Raw genomic sequence first — 27,362 nt, 5'->3', positions numbered from 1 at the left:
GGTTTTCCATCTTGCGAGGCGTTCGTCTTGCGGGGCACCACTGTATATATTCAATATCAACACGCAAACTGGGAAGTAGGCAACCTGCCTGCAACTAACTTCTAGCTGCTCCACTGAAAATAAGCGCTTTAAAAGGATACCTTACAACAGCGCTGCCTATATATTTCCGGCCACTAGGTGGCAGTGTTCCCCCTAAGTTTGCTGCGATCCACCACCAGGAAAAGGAAGCCTGATTGTTTACTGGCTATAGAATTGTCCGACTTTAAAACCTATGCGCAAAGGACTGAGGAGCTCAAGGGGAAGCAACGCCTAATATTTGCTGGCACTCAGCACTGCCTCAATCACAGGAGAACCCTGTAATATTAATGCCTGCAACAATCCCCTACCGTTCCTCCTATAACCCCAGCAATGGAAAAACCAAACCCAAATAAAGGAAAAACCGCTGCGAAACCGAAATTCAGAGCCGCAATTTTTTGTTTAAAATTGTCCTGCCAATGCCCGCGCCTCACTTAAAATGGCTGCCTCGGCTTCAGTGGGTGCGACGCAAAATGGTGGCGACAAGGTACCCTTACCACGTGTCCTGACAAAAGATGGCTGCCCCCGCTTCAGCCACGTGTGCACCTAAGATGGCGCCGATGCCCTCACTAAAAATGGCCGCTGAAGCTTCCCAATGCCCATCACGCAGCAGCGTGGAGCAACGATATCCCTAGCAACAATGCAGCCCAGCACGCCGACCGGAGTTAGCAGGCAGCAGGCAGGAAGGTAAGCAAGCGGAAAAGGAAGGGAGCAGGCAGGGGCAGCTGGAGTTTTTAGCAGGAGGGAAGGTAAAGTAGGCGAAAAGGGGAAGGGAGCCAGCTTTAATAAGGTGAGGGCAGTGAAGAGCACCGGGGCAGGGAGGTAGATCTGGCAGAGTTAACAGGGAAAAAGGTGCCGAGCGCTTCGCGCCTGCCCTGTGCGTGAGATAGACTGCACCGCAAAATAAACGGACAACAGGGGAAAAAACCTCCAATGGGCAGAAACTGCGCCTCCGGCAGCTCGCCCCGATCCAAGCCCCCAACGCTCCCCAAATACTTCACCAGGTATCTTGAAGCGCTGAACCAGAAGCCCCGACAGCGCGCTGCGACCGTCACCAACGCTAAATTCCTCTAAATTCCGCCGCACGTCCGTGAAAAACCCCAGTTGAGGCTCGCGCCAATCCGAAGCCGAAAAACAAGCAAAAAACCCCTTGAAACCACAAAAACCGCACAAAAAACCGCTTATGGGTCCAAGAAGGCAAAACCTCACAGCTGGCGAAAGGAGGGGAAGAGGGAGATCCTGATGCGTGCCTGGCCTTAAGTACGGCTTTGGTCACGCCCCCTTCAGCCCGCCGATTGGCGGGCCGATTGGGAGGCACGCCCCGGGAATTCCCTGGGTCTCACGGGGGCAAAGGGCCAGCCCCCACGAGGGTGGGAGGGGGTTTTGCCCGCAACCCCCTCTCCTCCTGAGTCGGAAATGGCTTTCCAGTACCTCGAGAGTCATCTGGTATTTAATATGGGTATCTTTCCCTCTTATGGAATTGCTACTCCTTGTAACCTGTGCCTTGGGAAGGTACCAATCTGATGTAGGTGTCAAAGCCTTCAGAAAGAACGCTGAGTTCAAGCTCTTATTAATCCAGCAATGAGGGCCAGGATAGTAAATGCATTACAATTGCAAAAGCCAACAAACTTCTACCTGCAGTTGAATCAAATCACAGTGCAGTACAATTGCTAGTTCCACACAGCACTTGCTAGTTGCAATCCATCAGGGGTGCCAACTTGAATAAAATATGGGGAAGGGGGCAAGTGAGCCCCACCTCGTATAATCAATCACATAATGTGGCTCATGTCCACCATTAGAATGGCAATTGCCATTAAATTTGGGGGAGCCAGGCCCCCTCAAATATTTTAGAGGGGCACTGAAGGGACCTCAGCCCCTAGTTCTTCGCTCCTAGGTAACCCATTTCCTGTTGAGTGCAACAGTAATAGAGAACCTTTGTTCTGGACAGCCCTTTAAATGTTTTCTCATAGTCATGAGGAAAGGAGTCGCTCGTCTAATCCTTCAGATGGCTAGGCAGCACACCCCCAGAGATGCCTCCTGTTGGCATTCCGCTGCCCAAGGCAGCTGTCACAGCCTGCCTTGTGGGTGGACCGGCCCTCTGCTTCATAGCTGGTTATGATAAGAAACCCACACACACTTTCCTGTATTTACAGCGGTAGCTGCTGGTGCTAGATTTTAGGATCTGTGGGTTGGCATAATAACACAATACTGGCATGAAGAGAGGGATCCAACGGAAACTCTGGCATCACATATTCAAAATGTGTGCTACATATTTCACTGCCTAATGGTCACCACCATATAATAGTCGAGTTCCTTTTTTCAAGCCTTAAAATCACTCCAAAGGCATTCACCACATAATGGTCACAGGGCATTGTAAGCGTGCATGAGAATGCCTTGCCCCAGTTTGGACCACCTATTATCCTTTGTGTGCCTGTTCACACATATTCTGTGCATCCTAATCACACAAAAGCAGTTAGTAATAAGTAATAAGCATTATAAACATAATTATGTTTCTTCATAAAGACTGTTTCCTCGATTAAGGGTCTTTCCTTGGTTTTTCACCAAATAATCATCGCAACCCCCCCCCCTTTTTGAAAAGAATAATTGGCATAAAAATGTGACAATTATAGTGAAATATGGTACTTAACACTAAACATATTTAAACATTCGTTTGTCATCATGATAAGCATTGTTCAAAGAGGGAAGAGTGAAAATATATTTTGGCCTTTCTAGTATGTGAAGATGGATGAGACAGGAATTTGAAGTCATACTCTAGTTTAAGAGCATTTTGTTTAGGATTTTATCTTTTTTCAGTCCACATTTGAATGTCGGATGAACATCAATCCAAAAAATGCTCCAAAGCAAGACCCCTTAACACACTTAAGTTTCCAGTCCTTTAAGCTCACATTTCCTAGCCATTTCTATAGATGCTTATGGATGGATGTCAACCCACTTTAGCAACTAAATTGAGTATGAGAAATATTTGGGGGGAACTCAATGCCATTTTCAACTGAGATTCAGGAAAAAAGATCCTGCTTTCCAGGCAAGAGATTAGTATTCACTTATAACAGGGAATGTAATTATTCCTTGGATGCGCAGTATTCAGCTTCAAAGCTGATACTTACTTTCTCCATCTGAAGTAGAGAGAAATCAATGAGATCTTGTGTCTCATGCAGAGACAGATTCTCCTTATGCTTCTCTGAGCTTGCAGGGCAGCAGCTGAAGAAGGAGCAAAAAGGGTTTTCTCGTGTGTGTGTGTGTGTGTGTGTTTCTTTGTGGCTGATTAGCTGCTCTCCCTGTGCAAAAGTCAGAGGGGGCAGGGTTTCTGTTGAGGCAGGTGAGTAGCTGTGGGAAGAGCTTATCAGAGCTTGCAGGGCAGCAGCTGAAGAAGGAGCAAAAAGGGTTTTCTCGTGTGTGTGTGTGTGTGTGTGTGTGTGTGTGTTTGTGTGTGTGTTTCTTTGTGGCTGATTAGCTGCTCTCCCTGTGCAAAGGTCAGAGGGGGCAGGGTTTCTGTTGAGGCAGGTGATTAGCTGTGGGGGGAGCTTATCAGAGCTGCAGGGCAGCAGCTGAAGAAGGAGCAAAAAGGGTTTTCTCGTGTGTGTGTTTCTTTGTGTTTGATCCATCTTTTAGATTTAGCGGAGCTAGTCTCAAACGTTTGTTGAGGGAGACCTAGGTTTTTTGGGGGGGAAGTTATTTGTCCTGTCTGCACGCATCTTATGATGGAGGACCGCTGTAGCCACCCCCAACGACACATTCTCAAGATGGAGAGTGAGGGAACAGCTGTAGTCACCTGTGGTTCCTGCGCAATGTTTGCCATCTTGCCAAAGGTTGCAGGCAGCTTTACCTGCAGCAATTGCATGTTGATTGCCCTCTTAAAAGACAAAGTCCAGCAACTGGAGGAACGTGTAGCTACATTCCAAAGAATTAGAGAGCTGGAGCTCTTCTTGGAAGCAACAGAGCACACCGTCTCCACCAAGGAGGAGACAGGGGACTCTCCTGAGAAGGAGGCTAGCTCACCAACACAGGAGCCAGATATATGGAGAAACGTGACTCAAAGACGTAGGAGGCCCAGGGTTCGCTCTGATTGTTTAGAAATACACAATCGCTTTGAGGTCCTCTCCCCTAGCATGGAAGATGAAGAGCAGACTCCATTTGAAGATCTCTCCCTCATTACAGTCAATCAGGTATATGAAGACGAGCAGCAAAGTCAGTCCTCAGGGAATGTGCAGGAGACCTTGGAATGGACAGCTCACGGAAGAACCCTGACCAAACCTAAGAGGAGGCGTGTAGTGGTGATAGGGGATTCTCTACTGAGGGGAACAGAAGCAGTGATCTGTGGACCTGACAAGATATCTCGGGAAGTGTGCTGTCGCCCCGGGGCTAAGATCCAAGATGTAACTGAACGACTGCAAGGAATCATAAAACCCACTGACAAATACCTCTTCCTCTTGGTTCATGTGGGAACCAATGACACTGCAAGTAATAGCCTCCAGAAGATCAAAAGAGACTATGAGGCTCTGGGCAGGAAATTGAAGCAATTAAATGCACAAATTGTCATCTCATCTGTCCTCCCAGTTGAATGACGTGGCCCAGGGAGAGAGAGAAAAATAGTGGAAGTGAACAGCTGGCTTCGCAAATGGTGTAAACAGGAACGGTTTGGATTCTTAGATCACGGACTGCAGTTTCTTGAAGATGGACTTCTGGCAAGTGATGGGCTGCACCTCACAACGGTTGGGAGGAATGTTTTTGCCAAAAATCTCAGAAACCTCATCAGGAGGGCTTTAAACTGACTTATGTGGGGGAGGGAGACAGTGCTCCTGAAGGTAGGAGTCTATCAATTGATGAAGATGATCATCCAAATGTCATAGACCAAATGGAACAAACAGCACGCAGACCTAGTGGTGGGAGGAAAAAATCTTTAAATAAGAGACACGGGGGAATGATTAATGGACTTCAATGTCTGTACAGTAATAACCAAAGCATGGGAAATAAACAAGATGAGCTTGAGCTCTTGGCACAGCAAACTAAATATGACATAATAGGCATCACTGAAACCTGGTGGGATAAGTCCCATGACTGGAATGTAATAATGGAAGGATACAATCTATTTCAGAGAAACAGACCAGACAAGAAAGGAGGAGGAGGCGTTATATGTCAGGGATGTGTATACCTGTGAAGATATCCAAGATTTAGAACCTCAAAGCCAAAGTGAGAGCATTTGGGTCAAAATTAAGGGAGAGAAGAATAACAGTGACCTCATTGTGGGAGTTTACTATAGATCCCCAAGCCAAACGGAGGACATAGATGATGCCTTCCTGGAACAGATGGCCAAGCATGCAAAGGAAGGGAGATAGTAGTAATGGGGGACTTCAATTACCCGGATATTTGCTGGATGTCAAACTCAGCCAAGAGCATAAGGTCAAACAGATTCCTCACTGGCCTTGCAGACAACTTCATTGTCCAGAAAGTGGGAGAAGCAACAAGAGGAACAGCCATTTTAGATCTGGTCCTAACCAATATTGATGACCTGGTTAGTGGGGTAGAAGTGGAAGGATCATTAGGCGCGAGTGATCATGCTCTTCTGAAGTTTACTATACAGCGGAAAGGAGCAGCCAAGCATACTAGGACTCAATTTCTTGACTTTAAGAAAGCCAACTTCATAAAACTTAGGGAAGTGCTGGGTGAGATCCCATGGACAGTAATACTAAAAGGAAAGGGAGTTCATGATGGCTGGGAGTTTGTTAAGAGGGAGATAGTAAAAGCACAACTTCAGGCAATACCAATGAGACGGAAAGATGGAAGGTGCCTAAAGAAGCCAGGGTGGCTATCTAAAGAACTTTTAACTGAGTTAAGATTAAAAAAGGATGTGTACAAAAAATGGAAAAGGGGGGAAACCACCAAAGAGGAATTCAAACAAATAGCCAGCACGTGTAGACACAAAGTCAGAAAAGCTAAAGCACAGAATGAACTCAGGCTTGCTAGAGAGCTTAAAAGCAACAAAATAGGCTTTTATGGGTATGTTCGTAGCAAAAGGAAGAACAAAGAAACAGTGGGGTCACTCAGAGGAGAAGATGGTGAAATGCAAACAGGGGACACAGAAAGGGCTGAACTCCTCAATGCCTTCTTTGCCTCAGTCTTCTCCGATAAAGAAAACAATGCCCGACCTGAAGAATTTGGAGCAAATGATTCAGCAGAGGAAACACAGCCCAGAATAACTAAGGAGATAGTACAAGAATACTTGGCTAGTTTAGATGTATTCAAGTCTCCAGGGCCAGATGAACTGCATCCAAGAGTATTAAAAGAACTGGCAGATGTGATCTCAGAACCACTGGCAGTCATCTTTGAGAATTCCTGGAGAACAGGCAAAGTCCCGGCAGACTGGAGGAGGGCAAATGTTGTCCCTATTTTCAAAAAGGGGAAAAGAGAGGCCCCAAATAATTACCGCCCAGTCAGTCTGACATCAATACCAGGGAAGATTCTGGAGCAGATCATTAAGCAAACAGTCTGTGAGCACCTGGAAAGGAATACTGTGATCACCAATAGTCAGCATGGATTTCTGAAAAATAAGTCATTTCAGACTAACCTGATCTCGTTTTTTGAGAGAATTACAAGCCTGGTAGATGAAGGGAACGCAGTGGATGTAGCCTACCTTGATTTCAGCAAGGCATTTGACAAGGTGCCCCATGATATTCTTGTAAAGAAGCTGGTAAAATACGGACTTGACTATGCTACCACTCAGTGGATTTGTAACTGGCTGACTGACCGAACTCAAAGGGTGCTCATCAATGGTTCCTCTTCATCCTGGAGAAGAGTGACTAGTGGGGTGCCACAGGGTTCTGTCTTGGGCCCGGTCTTATTCAACATCTTTATCAACGACTTGGATGATGGACTCAAGGGCATCCTGATCAAATTTGCAGATGACACCAAACTGGGAGGGGTGGCTAACATCCCAGAGGACAGGATCACACTTCAAAACGAACTTGACAGATTAGAGAACTGGGCCAAAACAAACAAGATGAATTTTAACAGGGAGAAATGTAAAGTATTGCACTTGGGCAAAAAAAATGAGAGGCACAAATACAAGATGGGTGACACCTGGCTTGAGAGCAGTACATGTGAAAAGGATCTAGGAGTCTTGGTTGACCACAAACTTGACATGAGCCAACAGTGTGACGCGGCAGCTAAAAAAGCCAATGCAATTCTGGGCTGCATCAATAGGAGTATAGCATCTAGATCAAGGGAAGTAATAGTGCCACTGTATTCTGCTCTGGTCAGACCTCACCTGGAGTACTGTGTCCAGTTCTGGGCACCACAATTCAAGAAGGACACGGACAAACTGGAACATGTCCAGAGGAGGGCAACCAAAATGGTCAAAGGCCTGGTAACGATGCCTTATGAGGAACGGCTAAGGGAGCTGGGCATGTTTAGCCTGGAGAAGAGGAGGTTAAGGGGTGATATGATAGCCATGTTCAAATATATAAAAGGATGTCACATAGAGGAGGGAGAAAGGTTGTTTTCTGCTGCTACAGAGAAGGGACACGGAGCAATGGTTCCAAACTACAAGAAAGAAGATTCCACCTAAACATTAGGAAGAACTTCCTGACAGTAAGAGCTGTTCGACAGTGGAATTTGCTGCCAAGGAGTGTGGTGGAGTCTCCTTCTTTGGAGGTCTTTAAGCAGAGGCTTGACAACCATATGTCAGGAGTGCTCTGATGGTGTTTCCTGCTTGGCAGGGGGTTGGACTCGATGGCCCTTGTGGTCTCTTCCAACTCTATGATTCTATGATTCTATGATTCTCTATCTCCTCCTTTGCAAATGAAAGCACCATCTCCATGCAGGACAAGGCCTTCTTGTGGGGCCCTGGGATATGTTTCATGAGCCATGGAAGAATTTCACAAAGCTAAAGGAAAGATAGCAGAAATGCTGCCATTACAATGAGGAAGCTTGGTCACACCGTTTGTGCTTTGGATTAGCACTTTAAAAACACGATCTGCATTCTTCTTCAGGGCTAGCATATTAGTTTCTCACTAAGAAGAAGGAAGGTGTCTATTGCTTTTCTGGAATCTCACAATGATTGGATTCTGTGAATTATCCCTAGCTGAAAATGTGAAAGAAAACTATGGCTCAAAATATTTTCCCAGCTCCCAGGCATCATTCCAAAACTGGGCACAATCAGAGGACCCCTCCTGGAACAAGTTAGTGGCCTTTTGTAGTAGGTGGGGGTGGGTGGAGAATAGGGTGTGGGGGAATTCAAGTAAGTTCGCATTTAAAAGCAAATTTGCCTAATACACAAATGGAAAGACAGCCATCATTCAAAATGTACACTTCTCCATTTTTTTTAATTTTTAATTGTATTTATTAAATCTTCCAGTTTGCCAGTCAAGTAATTCTGATCTTTCATCACAAAAAACTAAACCTTGAAGAAGGATGTTTTTTCTCCTTCCTTGTTTTCTCATTAAAGATCAATTACTTACATTTTCTGAATACATAAGGAGCTAGAAAATTAAAGTTGGACTGATATAAAGCAGTGTTAGAAACTGAGATATGAAAGCTCTGAGCTAAATGGCACCTTAAGCCTAGATTATGGGTGGTGCAACGGAATGTTTAGGCGTGCCTTTTTAATAACAAGAATACAAAGCTGAAAATGAATGAACTGCAGCTAAAATCTTATATTCATTTTTCACATGGCCTAGTCCTCATCTGAATACTGTAAAAAACAAAGCCCTGCTTGCCCTACCTGACTCCCTAATATTCTTAAGACAGTCTCTTCTCCAGTCTTCAAAGAGTGGCTGGAAGTGAGGAGGCAGAAAAAGGTCCTCCTTTCCTTCCACTCTGCAGTTTTAATCAGAAATTTTAGGCTTAGAACTGTGCCCAGAAGTCAGAAACTGCTCACACTAATGAAATTCCTTGTTTCAAATGTGCCTAGAACACTGATATAAAGTTGTCTGTAGTTTCCCAGTCAAGTGATGCGTACAAAAATGGAAATGCAAATAATATGCTCATGTGTGCCTAAAAATGCATACAGTAGTGAAAATAACACACAGGCCTTGCTTCGGGCAAAATTGCTCACGTGTGTGTGCATTAGGAGAAATTAGCACTAAAATGCTGATGAAGTTTCATGAGTCCTTTTTTAAAAAAGATCCGGAAGGGATGTAGAAATGTGGAGAACTGAACTTAAGTTTGGAAAAAGAGTTTAGTTGGGTCATACAGGAGGGAGCTGCTTTCCTTAGCAGTAGGGACAGTGCTTAAGTTGCAAGTCTCTCTTTCATTTAAAAAAATTCCAGCCAAGGTTTTGGCTGCAGGGGCCTCACTATAGGCACCATCATCATTGCCACTGCTAAGTGAGTAGAGAGTAGACACATTTAGCTTTCCATGATGGCAACAAAAGTATGTAATTCCCTTAGTGAAAAGATTATTTTGCTCACCTCTGTCCCCTTTGGTGGGCTCTAGATGACCTGTTCTGAAGGTCATTGTTCCATTTTTATCCCATCGTTCCTCCAAAGACTCCTTTGTGGTGCACAAAGTCTTCTTACTCATGCTTTTTATTTTATTTTATCTTAATGATAATCATAAGAAATTGAGCAGGCGGAGAGATAGTAAGTGGCCCTTATCTCAAATCAATTTAAACATGATGTCACTTCTTCAACCCTCTATCCTCATAATGGATTCCAAAATATTGATTTGTGGTATTAAGGCCCTGATTTGTGGTATTCAGGGGGACCTGTTTGGCTTAGGAGAAATGAAAATAACTACTCACGATATGCCAAAAGCTACTTAATTTTTTTATGACAAAATCCATGGCTTCCATCAGCTTCTGGAACTGTTCATCTTCAAGAGCAAACTGGTGCCCAAAAGCCACAGGACATATCACGTTGGAAGACTGAATTAGTGATGGGCATGGAGGGGTCAAGTGGTTGTCCTGCAAAATAAAGTTATACTTATGTTAGCTCAGCTGCTCCTGTTCATGCTGAGAGTGGGAGTTCATGGTGGCCAAGAGAAATTTCTGGGATCTCCATTAGGAACCAAGAAAAACATATCACATTCCTTTCTAAAATGGACAGAGGTAGTACACAAATATATCTTCATACGCCAGTTCAGCACCATCACCCCTCATCACATACCCTTTGAACGTGCAAACGTGCAAAACCTCCACAAGCTGATGAGCCTCCTCTGCTATTTGGTCTCCATGCCTTTCTTCCCCAGCCCCAGCTTCCGCATAGTAAGAACACCAAACTGTCTTTGTTGCCTCCAGGTGTGACCATTTGAAAATAAAATACCTACGAAAAATCAGTGAGAAATAAATACTTACAGAAATCAATGTGAAAAGTTGCCATCTCAGAACAAACAATGTTTCTGAAGTTCATGCCTTTGCATGTAAGAGCTGCTTAGTCTCTCTAAAGCAGAGAATTACAAGATGATGCAGAAAGGATTCTGGGTATAATTTGGAGGGAATTTAGAGGAAAAACCTATCAAGCTTCTGGTGACGCTATTGGGAAAAGAATGGAAGTAGTAGAAATGGAAGTGCTTTTCTTTTTCTCTTGATAAATTTCCCTACAGGAAATGGGATCACAAGATATAAACACAGGTGTAAAATAATGAATATACAACAAGTAAATAACTACGGATTTTTTAAAATAAATGACTACAGTGGAGAGTTTCCTGTTTAAATAAAAATGAAGGATTTATTGTTTTCAAACATGGGGGAAAGGTTGGAAATTTTTTTTGGGGGGGGAGAGATAAAGTCATCATCCTGGATTGGAGGAAGACTATTCTTGACCCATAGCAATGTCTGGGGCTGAAGATGGGGGGAAATATCACCTAGCAGAACAAGGAACAGCTGGATATTATCTCGGAATACAATTGGTTGCGTGGCAACTCCCCTCCCCCCATGTGAAATGAAGACACTGGACACATTATTTAAGGTTAATGGGCATAAAAAGGCCACAACTTTATTGATTACAGGAATTGAAAGGTATTGGCCTTAGGCATTGGCTCCTATCGACTACCCGGCATGGAGACCGGGAAGTGTTATCCACAAGCCGTTGGAGTCCTGTTGAAGTACGCCAACTAGGATCCCACGGGTGTCACCGCTCAGGGGCGTGCCAGACCCCTTACCTCCCTAGGTTTCGGACAAGGCCACGCCCCCCGGAGTCCTCTACCAGACTACCTTTTTCAGTGGGGGAAGGTGATGGCGCTTCCTTCTCCCCCTTCATTTGCATAACAATTACCCCTGCCAATGCCTAACCGCCAATCGAGCAAAGCTTGCCGCCAGTACCTTCAAACCTGTGAGGAGAATCAGAACTTACAGGGTTAAACAGTTCTGTATGACGTCTCACATTCTGAGGCGTGGTTATGTTCACGTACGGGAATCTTTCTTTGTGTGTGATCTTCTTTTCGTTTTTGGCAGCGCTTCCTGCCGCTGCTAAGAACTTTGCTAAGGACTCTGCTAAGAGAGCTCAAGTTTTTTTCTATCGGCACAGGCGTCCCTCGGCACAGGGGAAGCGTGCCGGGCGCCATCTTATCTCAGCAGGTTATGGGAGCTAGCCAAGCTTTGGAAGCTGTTGCCACGTCGTGCCTGTGTGTGGGGGAGAAACCAGCTGGAGCTCCTGCCTAACGTTTGAGGCAGCAAAGCTTGCTTGGGAGGATCTCAAAATCGTCAAAAATGTTCCATCTCAAGTCAATAGCTTTGCGGTACGCTAGGTCGTTTCCCCCCAACTGGATAACCAGGGCATCAGGTGGGCCCTCAGAGGCGGCTCTCGCCATCACGGCTGGCTTGAATTTGCTCCAGCGCATCCCTCTTTGCGCTATCCATGCCAGCTCAACATTTGCAGGTAAGTTCAAGTTTTGCCCCAACCCGGTACTCGTGGCTCGATTCTTGGCCCAATGCACAATGCTGTGGCCCACCAACCAAATGCGCACCCTCATGTATTCTGAAAAGCAAATAGACAGAAAAACCAAGGTCAGGAGCCCAACCGCTAGTCATAGATTCTTTCTCACATAAGCTTTGTATGCATTAGATTTCCACCGCCCCAAGTCCTTTATCCTCTCCGTAGATAGCCCGAGGTGTACTGCAGTGGTAGCTGCCCCAATCCGAAAGGAGTGAGCCAGAAATTCAGCCGCGGGCAGCCTGCATGCTGCCAAAGCCATGCGCATCACCCGCGTAAATTGGTGTCTGGCCAAAAGCGATCCATCCGCGTGAATTAAGAAAGGGCCGGGGCTATTGGGTCTTAAGTAGAGGAAACGCCTCGTATCCCTAACCGGGCAGGGTCCACTACCTTGTGTGGCTGGTAACCGAAGGAGGGCCCCCCTACCCTGTTGGTCCGTCTTAGAGCTCCGTACTTGAATGATTAGGTCCGTCCTAGATAGGGTCAGATCACTTAAGAGGATGCCCCTCTGACAGTGGGCAACCCCTCCCTCACAGACTAACTCCCCTATTCGAAGGGCACCAAAGAAGGCTATGGAATAAGCGGCAGAGCATAGGCGAGCTTCATATTTTGACCAGCCTCCCAAGCCCACCGATTGGCGGGCAGGGTCGCAGGCACGCCCAGGGATTCCCTTGTTCTCGCAGGGGCAAAAGGCCAGCCCCCACGTGTGTGGGAGGGGGTGGCCCGCAACCCCCTCTCCTCTCAAGTTCGGAAATGGCTATATCATACTGGAATGAACATTTAGAATATTTTGAATACACACATGAAGTTGATATCTGGCCAGTGAAAGACCCTGTGTGAGAGGCAGGGTGGGAGGGTGGGGGGAGAAAGGGAAGCACCCAGGTGAGAGCTGGGAGGGTCCACTCCCTTCTGTGGGAGACAAGAGTTAAGACCTACCTTTGAGAGAGGGCTTGGCATTTCTCTCTATCTTTTCCTTTCTTTGTTTTTATTTTGGTTATTTATTTATTTGTTTTAGTCAGTATGCTGAAAAGTTTCAGCAAAGAAACCCAATTCAGCCAATTTCCCCCACACCGTTTTTAAGGATAGAATGTGTAATGTCAACCAGTTACTAGTTCTACTGATTCCACCAGGCAGGATTTTTATTGAGGGTGAATTCTGCACCATATTCTTGACAAGAATATTCCTCTTTGTTAGTTCTTCTGTAATGCTTCCTGAACACTCCCGCATTATTGCTGTCTGGGGAAACTATATCTATTGCAAAAGTGTGACAAAAAGAAGTCTGTGCATATGTAGTTTTCAGTAGAAAGTTAAAGGATGTGATAGAATGGAAATGAAACTGTATGACCACCTCAAAAATCTATGCAGGCATAAATAGTATTGAAAATGGAGTTGGATGTAACCACCTTGAAATTATTATGAGCACAAATCAGGATGAATGCATAATCAAAAAGTTTTCTGGAGGAGTCCTTTGCTACATGAGTCTGTGCCCAAAAGATGTTGGAAGAGCTTGCCGAGAGAAGCAGTGTTTTGTGCTTCTTAGAGATGCCATAATCAACCAAATCTCCACATGTGCTGAAGCCAGGTTTTCATACACCCAAACTAATGTGTCATATGATGGCATGAGGACTAGCCACACTTAATTTAAAAAGATATCCAGCGGGAAAATCCAGCTGGGAAAGGAGTCAGTGCTTTATCTCTCATTAACATTCTGCACTTGCTCCTCAGGCTTCCTGCCATGCCTTCTTGCTCTTTGAAGTTACACAGAATGATTGGTGTGTGAGGAGAATCAGAACTTACAGGGTTAAACAGTTCTGAGTGACGTCTCACATTCTGAGGCGTGGCTATATTCACATACGGGAATGTTTCTCTGTGTGTGTGTCAGCTCTTTCGTTTTTGACAGAGAAGCGGAAGGATGCCAGCCAATTCGCCGGGCCGATTTATGATGTTGTGCTACTCATTAAAGACTTTGGGAGATTAGAAAGAAAGCCAGCTTTCAGTCTGATTTATTACCCACACAAGGTAACAGTTTGAAAAATTAAATGGAAGAAATTGGGAGGAGTGGTCCAGCAAGCTGAAGGCATGGCTGGTAGCCAAGGGTCTGTGGGAGGCGGTCCGAGGGCCTCCACAGCAAGCTGCAGCTGGTGCTTCGGCAGCAGATATCGCAGCTGCCCATGCTTCGCAGAGAAAGAATCAGAAAGCCCTGGGAGCTATCGTGCTCAGTTTGGAGGGCTCACAACTGCCTTTGGTAGAGGGGCTGGAGACTGCTCATGAGGCCTACCAGGCACTAGAGAGAGTGCACCACAGGACCACAGCTGGGGCAAAAATCCACACTACCAGACGCTTGTTTGAGATGAAGCTGTGTCCTGGTGATAGCATCAGACAGCATGTGACTGAGATGCTTTCTGTTTTCAAGCAGCTGAGACTGTTGCAAGTCAACTTTTCTGAGGAACTGAAAGTTTATATTTTGCTCAGCTCTTTGGACAAAAGTTATGACAATTTGTGTCTAACTTTGGAATCGATGAATCCAGCCGATCTTACGCTTCAGTATGTGACTGGTCGCTTGTGTGACGAACAGGAACGGCGTCTCAGAGGAGGCCGACCTGGCGTAGAGAGCCCTGCCGGTTGCAGCAGAGGGGGGGGGCCAAGCCAGCGGAAGGCACAGTTCAGGCTTTTTCCACTCGTCACTGCTTTATCTGTGGGTCCGTTGAACATTTGCATCGATCCTGTGCGCGGAGAGCCAGAGAGGCTGGGCAGGATGTCTACAAGGTCGTTTCCCATGGCAGTCAGCCAGGTTTCAATGGCAGCCATCCTAGGAGAGGGGGCCAGCGTGGGAATGCGAAGGGAGGACGTGACACAGGAAGTCAGGACGGTCCTTATCACCTAGCTGCCTCCATGGCAACGCTAGAGAACAACTCCAGTGAGGGCAGAATGCTGCGTTGGGTCATTGACTCAGGAGCCAGCCATCATCTGATGCCATCGCCATCTAGTGATGAAATGTGGAACTGCAGGGCTGTTTCAACTGGGGAAACAGTCACTCTTGCTGATGGCTCACAGAGACAATTAACCACTGTTGGCAATGTGTTTGTTTCTTTTTTACAGGTGGAGCTGGAGGCCTACGTTGTGCCTGGAATGAAATATTGTCTTTTATCTGTATCTTCTCTTTTACAGGAAGGGTACAAGATTTGCTTTGAAAATAATGTCTGTTCTATTTCCAGGGGTGGGAGACAACTGGTCAGTGTTGCATGTCAGAACAACCTCTTTGTTCTGGAGACACCTCTGGAGGGTAAGGGGGACGCTGAGGAAGCACAGGCGAAGTGTGCAAATGTTCCCATTCATGATTCATGTGCTCATTTGTGGCACAGGAGAATGTCGCATGGCTGTTGGAAAGATATCCAGAAGTTGCCCGAATGCACTGTAGGTTGCAAGATGAAAGCATGTGATAAATCCCTAGATTGTAGGGCATGCAGAAGGGCGAAGGTAAAAAGATGCAGTTATCCCAGATTGGAGAGGGTAACCACAAAGCCTTTTGAGCTTGTGCACCTTAGTGGTCCCATGCCAAGGCCGAGCCTGGGCCGGGCCAGGTTTGTGCTTACTCTGAGAGATGATTTTACCCAGAACGTGTGGGTCTTCTCGCTGAAACAGCAAAGCGAGCCAGAGCAACTGATCAAAGACTGGGTTGCGGCAGTGGAACCACAGTTTTCCACCAAGGTGCAGGGTTTTCAGAGTGACCGAGGCGAGCAGTTCACTGGGTCTGCTCTGCAGAGTTTCTTCCACCAGAAGGGAATATGTCACAGGTTGACGGTTGCTACTTCTCCTCAGGAGAGTGGCGTGGCGAAGCGCAGGAGCAAGGCACTGGCTGAAGCAGCTGACACTCTACTGTTTGACTCTGGTTTGCCTCAGAGCTTTTGGGGCGAGGCTTGGAAGATGGCCAATTTCACATTGAACAGGTCGTACAATACAGTGGTAGGTGACACCCCGTATTTCTTGCTGCACCGGAAGAAGCTGAAGGTGCATTTCTTCCGTGTGTTTGGTTGTGAAGCTTGGGTGCTTGTGCCAAAGGCTCAACGAAAAAAGGTGACCCGAGGTCCCAGAGAATGATCTTTTGTGGGTACGAGCCTGCGACAAAGGGGTGGAGGTTTGCCTATCCAAAAGGTGATCAGTCCAGGCTTCTAATCAGCAAAAATGCTGAGTTCTGTGAGCAGAATGGTTGGTCAAGGATCCATGCGAATCCTGATGTTCTCTCAGAATGTCTGTCTGATTCTGAGGAGGAGGGAGAGGCAGAAGCTGAACCTGTTGATGAGGACCAGGTCGTGGACCAGGATCAAGAACAGGGTTGGGCATCTCCACAGGTTGTTAAAAGAGAGCCCAAGAGTGAGCCTTCGTCTCCCGTTAGCAAAGTGCAGAAGGCCCGAAGACGCAGTAAGTCAGCGGGGGAGTCTTCTGGTACCAGTGACACACTTGCTGGCCCCAGTGGGTCAGAGAGAGCACCTGAGACAGTGCTCAGACGTTCCGCACGCACGACAAAGGGGGTACCACCTGAGAGGTTTCAGGTCACCAGTGCGTGGGTTGGTTTCGCACAGTGTGAATATGAGAGTTTTGAGGAGGTTCAACAGTTGCCTGAGACAAAAGCCAGGAAGGGGCAAGAGGCAATGGGAAAGAAGTTGAACTCAATGAGGTCTGTAGATGTGTGCTCGACCACGAAGCTGCCAGAGGGCAATCAGGCCGAGAGCTGTGCACAGACAGATAGACAGATGCAAGGTTTTGCCAAAGAGCTTGGCAAGAAGTTCCGGATGTCTGTGCAGAGGTCAGAACGCCCATGGAGTCCAACTCTGTGAAGGGTTGGGTTTGGGAGTGTTATTCTAAAGCAGCAATGCTGCAGCAAGCAAAGGCTCTAACAGCTCAAACAGCTGCTAGTGGCTGCAAAGCCAGACAGGATGTGTGTGACTGCTGCCATGGAAACAAAGGGGCAGTCCATCCTTATTGAGCACAGGATATGAGCTCAGTGTGTGTCTTATGATCTGTACAGGATGTACATGGGTGGAGTTTGGAGTTTCTCTCTGTTTGTTGAAGAGAGCAGACATCTTTGACTGTATGACTGCTAAAGACAGGAATAAAAGCAATGTAGATAAATTTCTGTCTGAGTCTCATTCCCCTCCCTGGGGATATGCAGGGAGGAGGAGAAGGAGGAGAAGCAGTTGGTGTGTTTTTCTCACAGCCTGAGGAAAATCGCCGGAACGGACCTCGTGTGTGCATTCCTGCCGGGAGTCGCCGGAGGGAGGTCAAAGGAATTCAGCCGGTGCCTGCAGATAGGCACATACCTCTGACCGAGCTTGAATTCTAACAATGCTCACAGTTTCCCTCAGGATGCGAGATGAGAGGGGGTGTGAGGAGAATCAGAACTTACAGGGTTAAACAGTTCTGAGTTACGTCTCACATTCTGAGGCATGGCTATATTCACATACGGGAATGTTTCTCTGTGTGTGTCAGCTCTTTCGTTTTTGACGGAGAAGCGGAAGGATGCCAGCCAATTCGCCGGGCTGATTTATGATGTTGTGCTACTCATTAAAGACTGTTGGAGATTAGAAAGCCAGCTTTCAGTCTGATTTATTACCCACACAAGGTAACAGTTTTCCCTGCTGCGTGAACTCTGCTAAAGCCTTAAGTAAGAGAGCCAAGGGAGCTGAAGTTGTTTTCGATCGGCACGGATGTCCAGTTGCGCAGCAAGAAACATGCTGGCAATTCCTGGCAATTGAGCTGTAACATATGTCTATGATTAAATCATAATTTCAAAAAGGTTTCTACATGCTTCTGCTGATGAGGAATAGACATCCTGATCCACCATCTGGCCTGGGGCGGGGCCTGAAGCCTCACAAGGACTGCTTGGTGCTTGCTGCCTGCTGCCCAGGAGGACTCCCCTGAGTGAGTGCCTGAGGGCCCTGCTCTTGCCACTTACCATCTGGCCTGGGGCGGGGGCCTGAAGCCTCACAAGGACTGCTTGGTGTGTGCTGCCTGCTGCCTGAGAGGACTCCCCTGAATGAGTGCCTGAGGGCCCTGCTCTTGCGACTTACCACCTGGCCCAGGGTGGGGCCTGACATGCCTCACTAGGACAGTTGCTGTTACTGCCAGAGGGGCACAGAGTGTTTTTAAAATGTTTTAAAAAAAATTCTTTTGGATTTTTTGTATGTGGTGGGTGGGGGAGGGATGGATGTTTGGTTGGGCTTGGGGAATATTTTTTATTTATTTATTTTGATGGTTTTTTGTAATTTTTGCATTTTTTGTTTGTATTGTTTTATTGGTTTTGTTTGTTTGTTTAAGATGTTATTTTGTTCTTAGGGGGAGGGGTCAGGGCTGCCGGGGAGTGGGCCCCAGCCCACAAAATGGCTGGGGCATGTTCCACAGGGGGGGGATGCACTGGGAAAAACGATCTCAGTGATCATGGGTAGGAGGAGGAGTTACGCTAAGACTAGACCATGTCATTACAGAGGGGGCAGGTTTAGTCATTGTCTGAGGACTATTCCTGCCTCCGGGTCTGGTCCTGACCGGATGGATACTAGAATCAGCAACGGATACCTACATGACCTGAAGGTGCTGCTGTGCAATGCTGTGCAATGCCAGGTCAATGATTCATAAGACCACTGCCATCCATGACTTGATCATGGATGGAGGAATGACCTGGCATGTGTAACAGAGACTTGGTTGGATGAAGCAGATGGGCCTGTCCTTGCCGCTGCTTGTCCACCAGGTTTCTCTTACACACAGCAACCCAGGTCATGTGGGCGGGGAGGGGGGGTTGCAGTGATTTTTAGGAAGTCATTAGTTTGCACCAGGCGTCCTATTGGGAAGACCCAGTTCTCTGAGTGCATGTTCTGGAAGTTGGGCAATGGGGCAGTACAAGATTCCTTTTGGTGTACCGACCTCCCCGCTGCACCAAGGATTCCCTGCCCAAGCTGCTTCAGGTCGTGGCGGATGTTCTCCTGGAGACACCTAGCTTGGTCGTCCTAGGGGATTTTAACATCCATGCCGACACGGCCTTACAAGGGGCCGCTCGGGACTTCGTGGAAAGCATGGCCTCCATGGGGCTGTCCCTGAATAAGTCTGGCCCAACCCATAGCCGCGGACATGCCTTGGACCTGGTGTTCACCTCTATGGATGTTGGTGATCTGACACTAAGTAAAAGCGAAACGAAAGAAGTGCCATGGTCAGATCACTTCCTGGTGCAACTGGACTTCTCTGCAACCCATCCCCTCTGCAGGGAGGTGGGACCAATTCGGATGGTCCGCCCCCACCACTTAATGGATCCAAATGGTTTCCAGAGAGTGGTAGGGGATGCTTTATCCCATGTTGATGGCCTTTCAGCTGATTCCCTGGTGGCCCACTGGAATGTGGAGCTAACCAGGGCTATTGACTGTTTGGCTCCAAAGCGTCCTCTCCGATTGCATGGAGCCCGGATAGCTCCGTGGTTTTCCATGGATCTGAGGGCAATGAAACAATCGTTGAGACGGCTAGAGCGCCGGTGGCGGATAACTCATTCCGAATCTGACCGGACACAGGTTAGAGCTCAACGTCGAGCCTACCAAGTGGCGATAACAAAGGCGAAGAAGAATTTCTTCACCGCCTCTATTGCATCTGCAGAAAACAGCAGCAGGAGACTTTTTCAGGTGGTTCACAATTTAGCGGAACCACCTGCAACATCAGGGCCCAGTACGGGCCACATGTTCTCCTGCAATGATTTTGCAAAATTTTTTGCAGGTAAAATCGCTCAGATTCGGGAAGAAGTAGACTCCACCGTGGGAGCAGGGCCAGGGCGGGAGAGTGCTAGAGTTCTGTCTAGTCAAGTTGAGTAGGATCAATTCCAATCTGTTACCTCCGAGAATGTGGACAGGCTGCTTGGACGAGTGAAACCAACCACCTGGATCCTGGATCCTTGCCCATCCTTATAAAAGCTAGCCGGGAAGGACTGGGCGATGGGCTTTGTGGGGTGGTGAATGCTTCCCTCCGTGAGGGAGCCTTCCCAGACCCACTGAAAGAGGTGGTTATTAAACCGCTTCTTAAAAAACCATATTTAGATGCGGCCACGATGGCCAACTATCGCCCAGTCTCAAATCTTCCATTCTTGGGCAAGGTGATTGAGCGAGTGGTTGCTGAACAACTCCAGGCACGCCTGGAAGAAGCGGACCATTTGGATCCCTTCCAGTCGGGATTCAGGCCTCATCATGGGACTGAAACTGCCTTGGTCGCACTGGTTGATGATCTCCGGCGGGCTAGGGACAAAGGTGAGAGCTGTTTCCTAGTTCTGCTGGATCTCTCAGCGGCGTTTGATACCATCGACCATAACATCCTTCTGGACTGTATTGAGGGGCTGGGAGCTGGGGGCACTGTCATACAGTGGTTCCGCTCCTTCCTCCTGGGCCGTGTTCAGAAAGTGGTGGTGGGGATGAGTGTTCAGACCCCTGGGCTCTCACTTGTGGGGTGCCTCAGGGTTCTGTCCTCTCCCCCATGCTTTTCAACATTTACATGCAGCCGCTGGGAGAGATCATCAGGAGGGTTGGGCTGGGTGTTCATCAGTATGCAGATGATACCCAGCTCTACCTCTCTTTTAAATCAGAACCAGTGAAGGCGGTGAAGGTCCTGTGTGAGTGTCTGGAGGCGGTTGGAGGATGGATGGTGGCTAACAGATTGAGGTTGAATCCTGACAAGACAGAAGTACTGTTTTGGGGGGACAGGAGGTGGGCAGGTGTGGAGGATTCCCTGGTCCTGAATGGGGTAACTGTGCCCCTGAAGGACCAGGTGCGCAGCCTGGGAGTCATTTTGGACTCACAGCTGTCCATGGAGGCACAGGTCAAATCTGTGTCCAGGGCAGCTGTTTACCAGCTCCATCTGGTACGTAGGCTGAGACCCTATCTGCCTGTGGACTGTCTCGCCAGAGTGGTGCATGCTCTGGTTATCTCCCGCTTGGACTACTGCAATGCACTCTACGTGGGGCTACCTTTGAAGGTGACTCAGAAACTACAACTAATCCAGAATGTGGCAGCTAGACTGGTGACTGGGGGCGGCCGCCGAGACCGTATAACACCGGTCTTGAAAGACCTACATTGGCTCCCAGTATGTTTCCGAGCACAATTCAAAGTGTTGGCGCTGACCTTTAAAGCCCTAAACAGCCCCGGTCCAGTATACCTGAAGGAGTGTCTACACCCCCATCATTCTGCCCGGACACTGAGGTCCAGCGCCGAGGGCCTTCTGGTGGTTCCCTCATTGCGAGAAGCAAAGCTACAGGGAACCAAGCAGAGGGCCTTCTCGGTAGTGGCCCCCGCCCTGTGGAACGCCCTTCCAGCAGATGTCAAAGCGATAAACAACTACCTGACATTCAGAAGACATCTTAAGGCAGCCCTGTTCAGGGAAGTTTTTAACATGTGATTTTACTGTATTTTTGGTTTCTATGGAAGCCGCCCAGTGTGGCTGGGGAGGCCCAGCCAGATGGGCGGAGTATAAATAATAAATTATTATTATTATTATTATTATTATTATTATTATTATTATTACTTGGGGGATTCTGAACCTATTGTGATTCATTCACACGAGTGGCAGAAGCAGCAAGTCCTGCAACAAAATTTGGGATCTTTGGGGCTTATTTATGTAAGATCATGCTCACAGTACACTCAATGGAATTAATGAGTGTACTAAATTAGTCATGTCAGGCAATTTCATCATGTCTACTCTTAAGTGAGATTATGCTCTCTATAATCCTCCCACATGTACTTAAAGACTTGTACGTGGTGCAATATTGGTTAGCTGTTACTATATGCTGTACACAAACACCTACGTGCCTCTTTTCTACTCTCCTCAGTTTCCCTGCTCTGACCTCCCATTAGTTCACAAATTCTGCTCCCCTGATAATTTCAAGCCAGTGAGAGTTACTCTTGAAACCCATCATCACAATAAATGTAATTACCAATTACCGTATATTGTCTCCCTGCTTATTTAACTTATATGCAGAATTCATTATGCGAAAGGCTGGGCTGGATGAATCCCTAGCCGGAATTAAGATTGCCAGAAGAAATATCAACAACCTCAGATAGGCAGATGACACAACCTTAATGGCAGAAAGTGAGGAGGAATTAAAGAACCTTTTAATGAGGGTGAAAGAGGAGAGCGCAAAATATGGTCTGAAGCTCAACATCAAAAAAACAAAGATCATGGCCACTGGGCCGATCATCTCCTGGCAAATAGAAGGGGAAGAAATGGAGGCAGTGAGAGATTTTACTTTCTTGGGCTCCATGATCACTGCAGATGGTGACAGCAGTAACGAAATTAAAAGACTCCTGCTTCTTGGGAGAAAAGCAATGACAAACCTAGACAGCTTCTTAAAAATCAGAGACATCACCTTGCCAACAAAGTTCCGTATAGCTAAAACTACGGTTTTCCCAGTAGAGATGTATGGAAGCGAGAGCTGGACCATCAAGAAGGCTGATCGCCGAAGAATTGATGCTTTTGAATTATGGTGCTGGAGGAGGCTCTTGAGAGTCCCATGGACTGCCAGAAGATCAAACCTCTCAATTCTTAAGGAAATCAGCCCTGAGTGCTCACTGGAAGGACAGATCGTGAAGCTGAGGCTCCAATACTTTGGCCACCTCATGAGAAGAGAAGACTCCCTGGAAAAGACGCTGATATCGGGAAAGATGGAGGGCACAAGGAGAAGGGGACAACAGAGGATGAGATGGTTGGACAGTGTTCTCAAAGAGATGAACATGAGTTTGACCAAACTGCGGGAGGCAATGGAAGACAGGAGTGCCTGGCGTGCTCTGGTCCATGGGGTCACAAAGAGTTGGATATGACTAAATGACTAAACAACAACAACAAGAAGAAGATAACTCTTATTACAATAATTAGAATATTAGAAGAAGCAAGGCCTGCTGACAGGTGCCAGGCCACAGCAACTCTTTTCAGTAGGTCTTGCCCCCATGAGGCAGTTGTGGAGGGTGGACATCCCCTCCTTCCCACAGCTGTTTAGCTCTCCTCCTTCCCCAGGTCCTTTCCATGCTATCTAAGACTCCACTGATGCACCCTTCTCTGCTCCTCCCTCTTCATCCCTCTTCTGGTCCTGGGAGACACCGGGAGAGGGGAGCTTGTTGTGGTAGGAGGGAGGACACCCTGGTTCCTTCACTAGCCTGACTCATCTCTGCCTCTTGGCCTCTCCTATCTCCTACTTCTGCCTCTGCTTCTGCTTCTGGACTTTTCTGTGCCACACACTGTCCCTGTCTGATCACCAATCCCTGGGCTCACATTCTTCATCCCTTGGAAATTCCCCAGGTCGTACTTCCCACCATTTCTTGGTGTTCAGCCAGTGCATGCCATCATGCCTCAAAACCCTCAGTTTCTGCTCCTTGGTATTTCTGAACCATAGATTCCTAGTAAAAACGCTTCTGGATTTCTTCACAAAGGTTATTTTAAATATTTTTTTCAACTCATTATATATCATTTCCCAAAATGCTTTTGTTATCTTGCAGGTCACCATGTATGGTGGAGGGTGCCTTCTTTATCTTTACATATCCAACAAATATTTGTAGCAGTTCTATACATTTTTGCTAATTTAGTAGGTGTTAGATACCACGATACATCATTCTCACAAAGTTTTCCATGCATAGAATGCTGTGAATTTTAAATCTTCCCTCCATAACTTTCCCAAAGATGAAAATGGTATATTATGCCCAATATCTCTTGTCTATTGTATCATCACTGATTTAATTTATTCATCTTTAGCATACCATTCTAGCAACAGTTTATACATTTTGGAAAGTAACTTCACATTCATTTTTATTACTGATATCATTCCCCACTTAAATGCATTGTAAACTTCATACAGGGAAGTTACTTTGGGGAAAAATGGGACTCCACTGCGCCATCTGGTGTCATAGTGTTATAATGCATAGAAAGAGCTTTATCTTTACAAATGTAGCCTAGTCCCAGGAGAAAACTATTACTTCCCTTAATCTGGACACTATATATCTGCTGATGCAGCCTAGAACAGCATTAGCTTTTTTGTAATTGCATCACACTGCTGACTCATATTAAGCTTGTTGTCCACAGAAGACCTCACGTGAAGGAGACAGTGTTGTTGCAGAGAGTTTCAGAAAAGCAAACTCTTTTACACCTTTATATGTTTTTTCCAGCCCCAAAATTGTGAAACAGGAGACATGACAATGTCTTGCCAGCTTTCTGTACATGATAACGTGTTCAGGAGGAAGTTGCTTTTCAAATGTGCTTTGCAAACTGCAAGCAGCAAGTTTCATTCAGCCCACGGCAAATTCATTTGCTCCATAGCTCCACCGTTCCCTAGTCAAGAATCCAAGGAGTTTTCTTGGAACACCCCCAACCTTGAAATTTCTATCCCAGAGACTGAACAGGTGGTAATCACCAGTGATACAAGCTGAAAGAATAGCATTCTGGTGAAAGTTAAATGATCCACTTTTGCTGAAACACTTAACTAGATTGTGGACTCTTGTTCATTGATGGCTTTCAGCAGAGATTGTTTGAGGAAGAAATTGGAATTTTCCTTCAATTATTATATTACTACCATTATACGACTACTACTATGCTTTGGTTGGCATTCCCTGCATTACAGAGGGATGGCTTGGGCAACCCTCGGAGGTCTCTTTCTGCTCTGCAGCTGTTTTTTTATTGTAGGGTGACAAGCAGAAGAAAGAAATTTGTCTGGATAAAAATCCAGTGTAAAAACAGTTGTGTGAGGTTTTTTGGAAGCATCAAAGTGGTGGAGGTAGGGGGTAGGTTTCTGAGCCCAGAAACTTGTTTAGAAAATCTCATAAGATGCCCTAAGCAAGCAGTCAGAACTCCCCGTTCCCGGGAGACATTTGAACTGTAACCGTGTATGTGCAAACAGAAGGGAAAATGACAGGCCGCCAGAGTTCCGGAGTACTGACCCAGAAACTGAATAGCTAGAGGAGGCCAATAACCTACCTCTTGAAAGACTGACTCCTGTGACTAAAGGATTAAAAGAGCAACAGTTACTGCTCTCCTAGCGAAAAGCACTGAGACACCACTTAGTGTGCTTTGGCATGCAGATTTTGGACTTCCCTGTCTTCAAGAGCAGGGAACGTTTGGCTTACTAACGAAAGGCTTATCAAGTGAAGGTGTTGTAAGTGAAAATTCACAGGTGTAAAGTGGAAACAAGCCACATATTCAGAATTTTGAATTGGAAAATATCACCAATGAAAGTCCTTTGGGGGGGGGAGGAAACATTTAATGAACTGTAAAAAAAAAAAGAGTAAAATTTAATGAACTAAACTTTGAGACTAAGTTGTGCCAGGAAGTTCAACAGACATGGATCAAGGGGTAAATCTGCAAAAAATATCTTTTACTGTGCTGAGTTGCTGGTTTCTGGGATTGACTTCAAAATCTTCTTGCCATTCTCTATCACCACCTGCTGGCCATGACTGAGCCCATAAGCTTTGTTAGCTATTTGTGATTTTAAAAAATGTTTTACTCAAATAGGTGAAGATAAATCTTTACTTGTCAGGCTGGCAACAGTTAAACAACAAGCATTGTTTACATATAAATTCATGGGTGCAATATGTTTCTCTCCCTTGAGCCCAAGAGAGGGTTCTGACATGACAGCTTATACTCTAAATTCACTCTTCCCTCTGACCAATCCAACTGAATACCTTCAAAATGAGAGACTGATTCTGAGCAGGGCATGAGGAAAGATGCAAAGAGTCTTTGCATGCTTAAAATTCCAGGGTCTGCTTTCTGCTTAAAGGGTTGCAGGCCAAGATAGAAATATCTGCCCATCCTTATCCTGGAGAAGAGGAGACTGAGAGGAGATATGAGAGCCACCTTCAAATATCTCCAGGGCTGTCACTTGGAAGAGGGAGCAAGCTTGATTTCTCCTGCTCTGAAGGACACAACCTGAACCTGTTGTGTTTGCTGTGAATTTCCATCTTGGTTGTGAAAAAAATAGCCCTTCCATTTGCACTTCTTCCATTCTTTTTCCAAGAAAAATTCCAGAGGTTTGATAGCTTTCCTCTCTAAATTCACTCCAAGTTGTGCGCAGACTCCTTTCTCTCCCAACTCTAACTCTGCCAGCTTAGGATAATATTAATAATAATAATAATAATAATAATAATAATAATGATTTATTTATATCCCACCCTCCCCAGCCGAAGCCGGGCTCAGAGCGGCTAACAACAGTAAAATGAAAAAACATTCTAAATTCATTTCATTATAAAATTAATTCAAATTAGATTAATGGCAACCATTGGGCTAGAGTTCTGTGAGGATTGCCAAAGGAGGGAGTTAGGCTGTGCCCTGGCCAAAGGCCTGGTGGAACAGCTTTGTCTTGCAGGCCCTGCGGAAAGATGTCAAGTCCCGCAGGGCCCTAGTCTCTTGTGACAGAGCGTTCCACCAGATCGGAGCCACAGCCGAGAAAGCCCTGGCTCTGGTTGAGGCCAGCCTAACCTCTCTGTGGCCTGGGACCTTCAAGATGTTTTTGTCTGAAAACCATAAGTTCTTCTGTGGGACATACCAGGAGAGGCGGTCCCGTAGGTACAAGGGTCCTAGGCCGTATAGGGCTTTGAAGGTTAAAACCAGCACCTTAAACCTAATCCTGTACTCCACCGGGAGCCAGTGCAGCTGGTATAGCACTGGGTGAATGTGATCTCACAGCGAGGACCCCGTAAGGAGTCTCGCCACAGCATTCTGCACTCTCTGGAGTTTCTGGGTCAGTCTCAAGGGCAGCCCCACATAGAGTGAGTTACAATAATCCAGTCTGGAGGTGACCGTCGTGTGGATCACAGTGGCTAGGTCAGAGCGAGAGAGGTAAGGAGCCAACTGCTTAGCTTGGCGGAGATGAAAAAATGCTGCCTTCGTTATAGCTGCAATCTGCGCCTCCATGGAAAGGGAGGTGTCGAAGATTACACCCAAACTCTTAACGAATAGTGCTGGCACTAATTGTGTCCCCGCAAGAGATGGTACTTGCCCCCCAATCCCATATCGTCCCGAACCAGCCAAAGGACCTCTGTCTTTGAAGGATTTAACTTCAACCAGTCTCACGTAACCATCCAGCCACAGTTTCTAAACATCTGATCAGTGCGTCTGGGGCCGAGTCAGGATGGCCATCCATCAACAGATAGAGTTGGGTGTCATCAGCATACTGATGGCAGCCCAACCCAAAACTGGACAAGCTGGGTGAGGGGACACATAAAGATGTTGAAAAGCAGCGGGGAGAGTATCGCACCCTGAGGCACTCCACACACCAAGGAGTGGCACGAAGACAATTCCCCCCCCCAAGCGCCACCCTCTGTCCCCGACCAGAGAGAAATGAGCGCAGCCATTGAAGGACTGTGCCCTGGATCCCCACGTTGGCAAGGCAGTGGTCCAGGAGTTCGTGAT

The 27,362-nt window shown here is 46.7% G+C and overlaps 1 long non-coding RNA gene across 1 annotated transcript in view; it reads left to right on the top strand.

Moving 5' to 3' along the window:
* LOC309342431 overlaps positions 1-27,362 on the top strand; it is a 53,197-nt gene that overhangs the window by 7,924 nt on the left and 17,911 nt on the right. The window lies entirely within an intron of this gene.

This window comes from Podarcis erhardii (genome assembly GCF_964252035.2).
Source record: "Podarcis erhardii genome assembly, chromosome: 5".
Lineage (NCBI taxonomy): Eukaryota > Metazoa > Chordata > Lepidosauria > Squamata > Lacertidae > Podarcis > Podarcis erhardii.
The sequence above is the reverse complement of the archived record's forward strand: the minus strand, read 5'-3'. Positions and strand labels throughout refer to the sequence as shown.